The following is an 8,520-nucleotide window of genomic DNA, read 5'->3' on the forward strand; positions in this document are numbered from 1 at the left end:
TCTGTCTCTCCTTTAAATGGATGTAGCATGGAATAAAGTGGTGTTTTTATCTCCCCATTTTATCTATTTAATTCTTGCTCTTTCTCCACAAAATTTTTCTTCTTGGTTCCATAATCTGAAATTGGCTTCCTCAGTCTCTTGGATTTGTTATTACTGTTGGTAGGTGTAGGAGCTATTCTGTAGCCTTTGAAGCTTGGTTTTAAATTTTTCTATCTTTTCATCAGCCCTTCTAAACGTTCTTTTACTCCATTTTCCCAACTCTTCCTTGCAATGTTTCATTCTTGTAAGAAGTTCAAGCCAACTTCCATCTGTTGCACCCCTTTTGTCCCAGCCTTTCTTGATAGTTTCCTCATATTCCTCGTTGTCTTGTCAAAATGCCTCATATCTAAATAGTTTGGTGCTCCTATGCTCTATATTTAATTGAAAAAGAAGGGGGCAATGATCGGAAAAAACAGCAGGGAGGGCAGTGAAGGTAGCATGATTATATAGGCTCCTCCAACTCTAGTTGACCAAGGCTCTATCTAATTTTTTTCGAGTAACAAATCTGTCTCTAGGATTACTGAACCAAGTGAATTTATTTCCTTTCATGTCCAGGTCCATAAGTGCATTGTCGTTGAAAATTTTTCTGAACTTTTTCATCTATATTTTGGGTTTAGTATGCTTGCCTTTTTTTTCTCTTGGTATAAGACCTCATTGAAATCTCCAATGTAGCACCTGAGATCTTTTGAGTCTTCTCTATTTGCAGATAAAGTTCTCCATAACTTCCTTCTATGCTTGAAAGTGGGATTACCATAAACAAAATTACCTCTGTTATATGTTTTAATGAAATTTTGTTCTAAGAATAAACAACAACATTCATACTATTCTTCCATAAAATGTATAGCCCACCGATGAAACCCAAAGTTCCACACAAAAGTGATTGTCTAGTGACAACCTTCTTTTTAATTTAATGATTCTTACATCTCTTGCTTTAGTTTTCATTAGAAATTCTAAGGCATGCTTATATTGTTTACATAAACTTCTAAGCTCAGCTACTATTGCGGCGCCCATCACTCTGCGACAGTTCCAACTTAAGACACTCATGGTTGTGTAGGGGGTATGGTTAGGCCCGCCTCCTCAGCCATTGAATCTTCCTCTCCTTTGTTCTGTCTTGTGTACATTAGTTTCTAGTAAAGCTCCTGAAATTCCTTCTCATCAATATCACTTCCTCTAAACTTTTTTTGCTTGCTTTGGCTCTTGTTCATTCTCCCACTCCTCGTTTGTGATTAGGTAGCTTGCTACTTTTTCTCTGCTCTTCTTCAGACTCAAAACCTTCTTCATTCTTATTGCTAGTTCCCTTTCCCATGCTGTTGAATTTTCTTTGCCCTTATTCTCTTGTGCAAAATATTCTTCCCCCTCTGGTAGAAGTTCCACATAATAGTCTCCCTCTTCCACATAGTTGAATGAGCCTTCTAGTCTCGATTTTTCTTTTTCTTTGTTCATTTTAGCTGCGTCCCTAGTAGCCCATACCTCATATTCTGGCTCTTCGCAGATAAAATTTTTTCATTTGGATATTCTGGATTGATTGAGATTGCTCTTAGGTAGTTAGATGGTAATAGGGATTGCTTGTTATGTTCAACTTTTTTGGAGATTGTAAGTTGGCTTGGGCTAAAATTCCTTCCTGTTATATCTTTGTTAGGGCTGAATCCACTTGAATTATCTCCCACCATAGCAACATCTTGATTGGTTTCTGCCTTTTTTTGTTTGCAACCATTTCTTGGTCTTGGATTATTGGAATTGTTGTGTTGAGCCCAATGGTAACAGGAGGCCCATTTTGATTGCTTACTATCCCTTTTCCTTTGCTCAGACACTCCAACACCCTTCTTTCTACCTTATTCTTTTCATTTATTTCTCTTTTGATTTTGGATGCTAGACTAATTTGATTGATTTACAGCAGATCTTGCTTCTTGAGCTCATTTCCTTGTATCAGGGGATTAAAGATTTTTTCCTCCTTTTTTCTGCCTTTTTCCTGCCGTCCTCATGTACTGCATTGTCCTTGTCTTTAGAAGTCACTTTAGCACCTTCTCTCTCTATTGTCTGCTAGCTAATAGCACTTTTAGCATTCCTTTGTTCACTTTCTCTAGTTCTGATTTGTGGTGCATGTGCCTCTCCTTCTTTCTCTCTTTGCTCGAGCATCTCTGCTTGTCTTCTTACCTCCATGGTGATTAGTGGTCTGGCTGGGTTGGTTCCTAGCTTCACTGAGTATTTGGGTATGTTAGGGTTCTAGCATGCCATGGCTGTGGACCAACTACAGGCCCTTCTCTCATGCCCTATAATGCTACATTAAAACAGTAACAATCTTGTAATCTCTCATATTTGAGGCTTACCCACATTTCTAGACAGGGGTCTCTTGAGAGCCAGAATCCTGTTTGGAGGGGCCTTGAAATGTCTGTTGTGGTTTTGAATCTCAAAACGTTCCTCATGAGAGTGTTGTCTATGAGAGGATCATCCACTTCCTTGACAATTTCTATTAAATCTACAATTTCTAAGGCTACTTCCAGGTTCGTGTATTCCTCTGGCACTCCATGTACTTGAATTCAAAAAGCCATGAATTCGTGGTTTATCTCCTCTAAAACGTCCCCTCGGTGACCATCTTTGTAAGTTGATGAGATTTTCTTTTATGCACCAAGGACCATTGTCTAGGATTTGCATTCATCTCTTTTTGTCGCTAAAGCTTATTAGGACTTTATTCCTACCCACTTCAAAAATGGCTACTCCTTTTGGGTTTCCCCACAAAATTGTTGAGTTATTTCGAAAAGTGGTTTAAATGAACAGGGTGTTATGATCAGAGACTGCTTGATTTAAAATTGTGTTTTGCACTTTAAATGTATTTGTAATGGAGACAACTCTCTCACTTACTAGAACTAAAGTTCTCAAGAACCTCTTCGTTGAGAGAAAAAAATTTTCCAATTGAAAGAAACTTAACAAACATAAGGTGTCTTTGCTTAATACATCTGGGTAGAGCGGTTAACAATACCAACCCCATGAGATTTGGGTCTTGATTATACGAATTAAGATGAGAGAGTTCAAGAATAAAGGTCACTTTTTTAAAAAAATAACTGGGCCAAAAGCCTATATATAAGACCTAGGGAGTCTAGAACCAATCCTATGACAAGTTCTTTTTTTGCTATTTTTTATTTATTTTTATTTTGACCCATCATTTTAGTTTCATTCAATAAATTCTTTTAAAGTCATTTTATTTTGAGTATTTATCCATTTTTGTCTCTAAAAAATTTTGGACCAGACATTTTAGTCTTCAAATAAAATTAATCAGCTCATTAGTCCCTAATATTTAACTCCGTAACTCGTACTGGTTTTTGACCCACTTTGTTCCGTCAAATCCTAATGGAGCTATCCTATGTATCACGTTAAATTTCCATGTCAGACGTTAAGCGCCATGTGTGAAGGAGACAAATTGATTCTTGGACAAATTACAGTCAATTTGGTCTCCAAAATTATTCATTATAAAGCAAATCAATCCGCAACAATATTCATTAGGAAAATTAGACTATCACAAATATGAAAAAGATTTCAAACTAGAATGTCTATTTTTTACTAATTAAAGATGAAATTTCACTTTTCAACCTCATAATCACCCAAGTCATCTTGGAATAGCTTTAGAAACTACTTTTCACAATATAAACAATCACATAGAAGTGATTAAGACGAAGTGCAAGGTTAAGAGGGAGAGTGAGACTAATGCTAAAGAGGCTAGGTAAGAAATGTTAATGGAGCTCCACTAAAAATGCTAGATAAGAAGCAACCATTAAGACTAGAGCACATGGAATGATAATTAAGATTGAAACACAAAGGAGATCACAGCAATTGGCTACAAGTAATATAAAGGATGTTGGGGCTAAAAGTGGAGGACCTCAACTACAAATTATTATAACAACCAACAATGCAGAAAATTCACAAAATGAATGTCCATGGCTTATTTATTGTACTAGGAATAGTACAAGAAACTACTTCCAAATCAAAATTTATTGTGTAACGGAATTTGGATCTAGCCTGACTAATTAACTAATCAACGTTGAGTGACAACTATATGGGAGAAGAGGCTCCTTCCTTAGCCTCACTTGACCCCTATTGAGAAACATTTGATTAATTTGCAGTGACAAAATAATTTATAGAATTTTTAAACTAGCACGACAGAGATATATTGACAATGAGAAGGTTCAATATAGCAATGATAGCTTAGCTATTTTGATAATGAATATGTTTGGAGACTGATTTGCCTTATCTAACAACAAATATTTTAAAAGACCAAATTATTTATAATTTATCTAGGATCAATTTGCCTCCTTTGTGCACGTGACACTTAACGTTAGACGTGGCAACTTAACATGACACATAGAATAGTTCCGTTAGGAGTTGGTGAAGTAAAGTGGACCAAGGACCAAGACGACTTACGAGATTAAATGTTAGGATTAACAAGCTAATTTCTTTTAGTTGAGAACTAAAGTGTTTGGTTCAGAATTTTTTTAGGATCAAAATAGATAAAAAAAATTTATTTTTATCTCTTTTTATCATCTATCATTTGGGATTGGCTGGCACTAGACCGGTTAGTAGATTAACGGCGGTCAGCTAGGGATCAATTAGACAAATGTCGGCATGCGCTCGGCCAACTTTAAAAATATATGTTTAAGTGAATACTATCCAATTTTCTCTAAATTAGAGGGTAAATTCATCTTTGTAACATTTTCAAAGTTTTATGTGAAGTAAAATTAATTGACTTATCATAATTAACTTTAACTTTAATCTAACCTAAATTTTGTTAATTTAATTAATTAATCATGATGTAACTATTTTTTGTAAATTATAAAAATTATTTAAAAATTTTAATTTTGCAATTTTGCAATTTTTTGTCAAATTATATATTTATTAATCGATTTCAATCGCAAAATAAAAAAAATCTCAAAAGATAGAATAAATAAAAAATTCAAGAAGCATAAAAAAATTAAAATTTTCAAAATTTTCTATCTTACTTTTTTAAATTTTTTGAAAAAATAATAAAATATAAAATAAAACTTCTCTAATTATTTTTATAATTTGTAAAAATATTATACCATAGTTAATTGATTAGGTTAACAAAATTTAGATTAGATATTAAAAAAAGTTATATCATCGTTAAAAATTATTAGAGAAGTTTTATTTTATATTTTATTATTTTTTTAAAAAAGTTTAAGAAAGCAAAAAAGAGAAAATTTTAAAAATTTTAAATTTTGTATGTCTCTTGAATTTTTTTATTCTTTGAAAAAAATAAAAAATTAAGAAATTAAACTTTTTTTTAAATAATTTTTATAATTTGCAAAAAGAAAAAGTTACATCATGATGAATTAATTAGATTAACAAAATTTAAGTTAGATTAAAAGTTAAAATTAACCATGAGAAGTCAATTCATTTAATAAAAAATATCACAAGGGATAACTTATCCTCTAATTTAGAGAGAGTTGGGTAGAATTCATCATTTATTTATACTTTGTTTTTAAAATTTAATTTTAATACATTGTCAGTGTAAAATACTTTTACACGTATATCTAATTACGTAATGTCACATCAACAAAAATAATTACTTTTCATATTGACACAGTCAATGATCATCTAAAAAAAACAGATATAATTAAACGACTGTGTAAAATATATTTTACACTGTTAGTGTATCAAAATTAAATTTATTTTATCACATTTTTAAGTATTTAGATAGTTTATTTATTATTCGTATCTTTTAAAATTATTTTTATCAATAATATGAATTCACAAAATCATTTTAGTAGTTTGCCTCCAAAAATTTATTAGGACCGAAGTATCTTACATGAATGAACTAGAAATGTTTAGTTTGTAAAATTTATTATGAATGTTTGGTTTGTAATTTTTTTTGGACTTTTTTAAAATTCGTTATACTATTTATAGGAAGCATGGATATCAGCCTTGCCATGGACAAATAAATGGAGACAGCAGGGACTGTGGTGCATTTTTTTTTTAATGGAAATGGGAGGAGGGATACCTACTCCAGTGACACTCCATTGCTATCCCTAACCGAGAAAAAAAAATTCAATAACCAACGTTAGCCACGACAAGGGTGGAGGTGGACCAAGGCCCTACTTAAAAATGGATTAATCTCTACGTACAAGTATTTTGTATTTACAAGTTTTACAAATTTGAAGGAAACCCACCCATTAAATGCGTTACTTGTTATGTGCCTTTTTAACAGAATTTTAAATCAATTCAAATCAATTAACGCACAAATATATAACTTTTATTTTTCAAAAGATTTCATTTCTTTTTTCAAGTTTCTTGCCAAATTTGTTGGATCTCCTTCATGCGTTCTCTCTTTGCTTCGTTTTTTTCGATTTTCATAGTTTCTGAAATCAAGCTTTGAAATCATTTTGAAGATAATGAAATTTCAAAAATACACCAAAACGATTACGTAAATACACTCAAACGATTACAGAAATATACCCAAACGGTTACAGAAATACACCCAAAGAATTACAGAAATATACTCAAAGAATTTAAGAAATACACCCAAAAAGGGGAAAACAGTATATTTCTTCTTGAAATCTTTTAATGTTTTGCTGGTTAAAGATGCGGCACATGGTAGAGACAATCTAGAAGAAAAACCTAGAAGAACAGTAAAACAGTATCTTGAATAATGTTTCTTCCTTTTCTGGTGATTTTTGATGGAGATTTGTATCTTTTCTTCTTGATTTCTTCTACTCTTCGCGAGGAGTTAGAACGTTTCTACAGAATCGTAATAGTTTGTTTTGAATGTTCCTTGAATCTTGATAATTTGCATTTTGATTGAGGAAGAAGAGGAAGAGTGAATGTGTTGTGAAAGGAGCACGTGTTTTTTTCTTGATGGTTTGCGTTTTGATTGAGGAAAAAGACGAAGAGTGAACGTGTTGTTAAAAGAGCGCATGTTTTTTTCTTGAACTTGGAGTAACTTGTATAACTTGTAAGCCAAAAAAGCTTGTATATGTAGCAGGCCTCCTTAAAAATTAGGAGTGACAAATTGGCCAAAACTCATTTGTCGAACTTGAAAATTGAGTTTGCTTCAGAATTTCCGTGGGAAATGCAGCATGTAGAGTCCTGTCTTTTCGAGGAACATTCTGGTTCTTGTCAGGCGGCACGAACAATCATCAGGTTCTGGCCAAGTGTCATTGACCTGAAACTGAAAGTTCATGTTTAGAAAGTTATAAACTGATTATCAAATTACTCAGCATAGCGATATAGACTCCGTTTAGCCAACTTTCTAGTGCAGATTTGCTTGATGCTGAAGTATAGATTTGTATCTATGCAGCCAAAGACAAATAAAATACACAAACACGGTAAAATATTTGTTTTAAGATTCACTCATAATCCTGGAATTTGGATATTTCAGGAATACAAAATGACAGCAAGAATTGGTATTATATGGTTTTCTTTGAGAGCATGAAAGGAAACTGGACAATGACAGAAAATGGGGTTGGAAATGATGAATAATCAGTACCGGGGAATATAAGCCCAGAAGTTTCAAAATATAATTAGCTCCACGATTAGGAATTATTCAGTAAAGTTCCGAAATATACGCTACAATTTCCAGCCACTACTGCCGAGCCTTCCTAGTGGGACAAGGCTTTGTTGTTGTTTGTTTATAATTTATAATCCTTGATCTTAGTTATTTTCAAGGTCAAATTCCAAAACAGAATGAGATATTTTATTAAGCACTAAATATTTCAGGGCCAAATGCCATGTTGAGTGGATAGAAAGTAGATAAAGAAATATTTTACTAAGCACCAATAATATTTCAGAGCCAAATGCCTGTTGAGTGGAAAGAAAGTAGATAAAGAATGCATGAATTTCGTGTGTAAAAGGCAAAAGCTGTATCAACAGAGACTAGTTTATATTGATAGGATGAAATTAATACACACATACAGGAAATAAATACATATGAAAACATATTTTCTTATTTCATTCCCACATTGGCAATCAAGACTTACAAAGGAGATATTTCACAACCAACTTCCTAATGAATGTTCATTTCAGCATAGCTTATCCTTCAGTCTCAACTACTTTTCACTTTTTTTCCCCTCCAAGAGGCAGGCATTCAACATAAATGTTCATATTAGCAACAGTAATTTGCAAATGCCCTTTTTTGTTTTTTCTTATAAAAAATTGACGCAAAAATACAAAACAAGGAAATCAAATCTTTAGTATTTTGGTCATTCCAAATCAATTCATTTACTATTAATTAAATGTAATTATAATAAAAGAAGTACTAAAATAGGATTGATATGGTCTGCTAGTGACAACATTGCTCAAAAATCTGTTTCCTTATTGGACCAGGCACCAAAACCAGTATGCGCTTTGAGAATTTCTTATGAGAAGAATTAGCGTGAACAGGGAATTCACCTAGAGAGTGATCAGGAGTCCAGGACTATCCTTATCAAAATAATAATTTTTCTTCTCACTAGACTCCAAATAGAGAAAATCATGAAA

This window comes from Arachis hypogaea, chromosome 7 (genome assembly GCF_003086295.3).
Source record: "Arachis hypogaea cultivar Tifrunner chromosome 7, arahy.Tifrunner.gnm2.J5K5, whole genome shotgun sequence".
NCBI classification, from domain to species: Eukaryota; Viridiplantae; Streptophyta; class Magnoliopsida; order Fabales; family Fabaceae; genus Arachis; species Arachis hypogaea.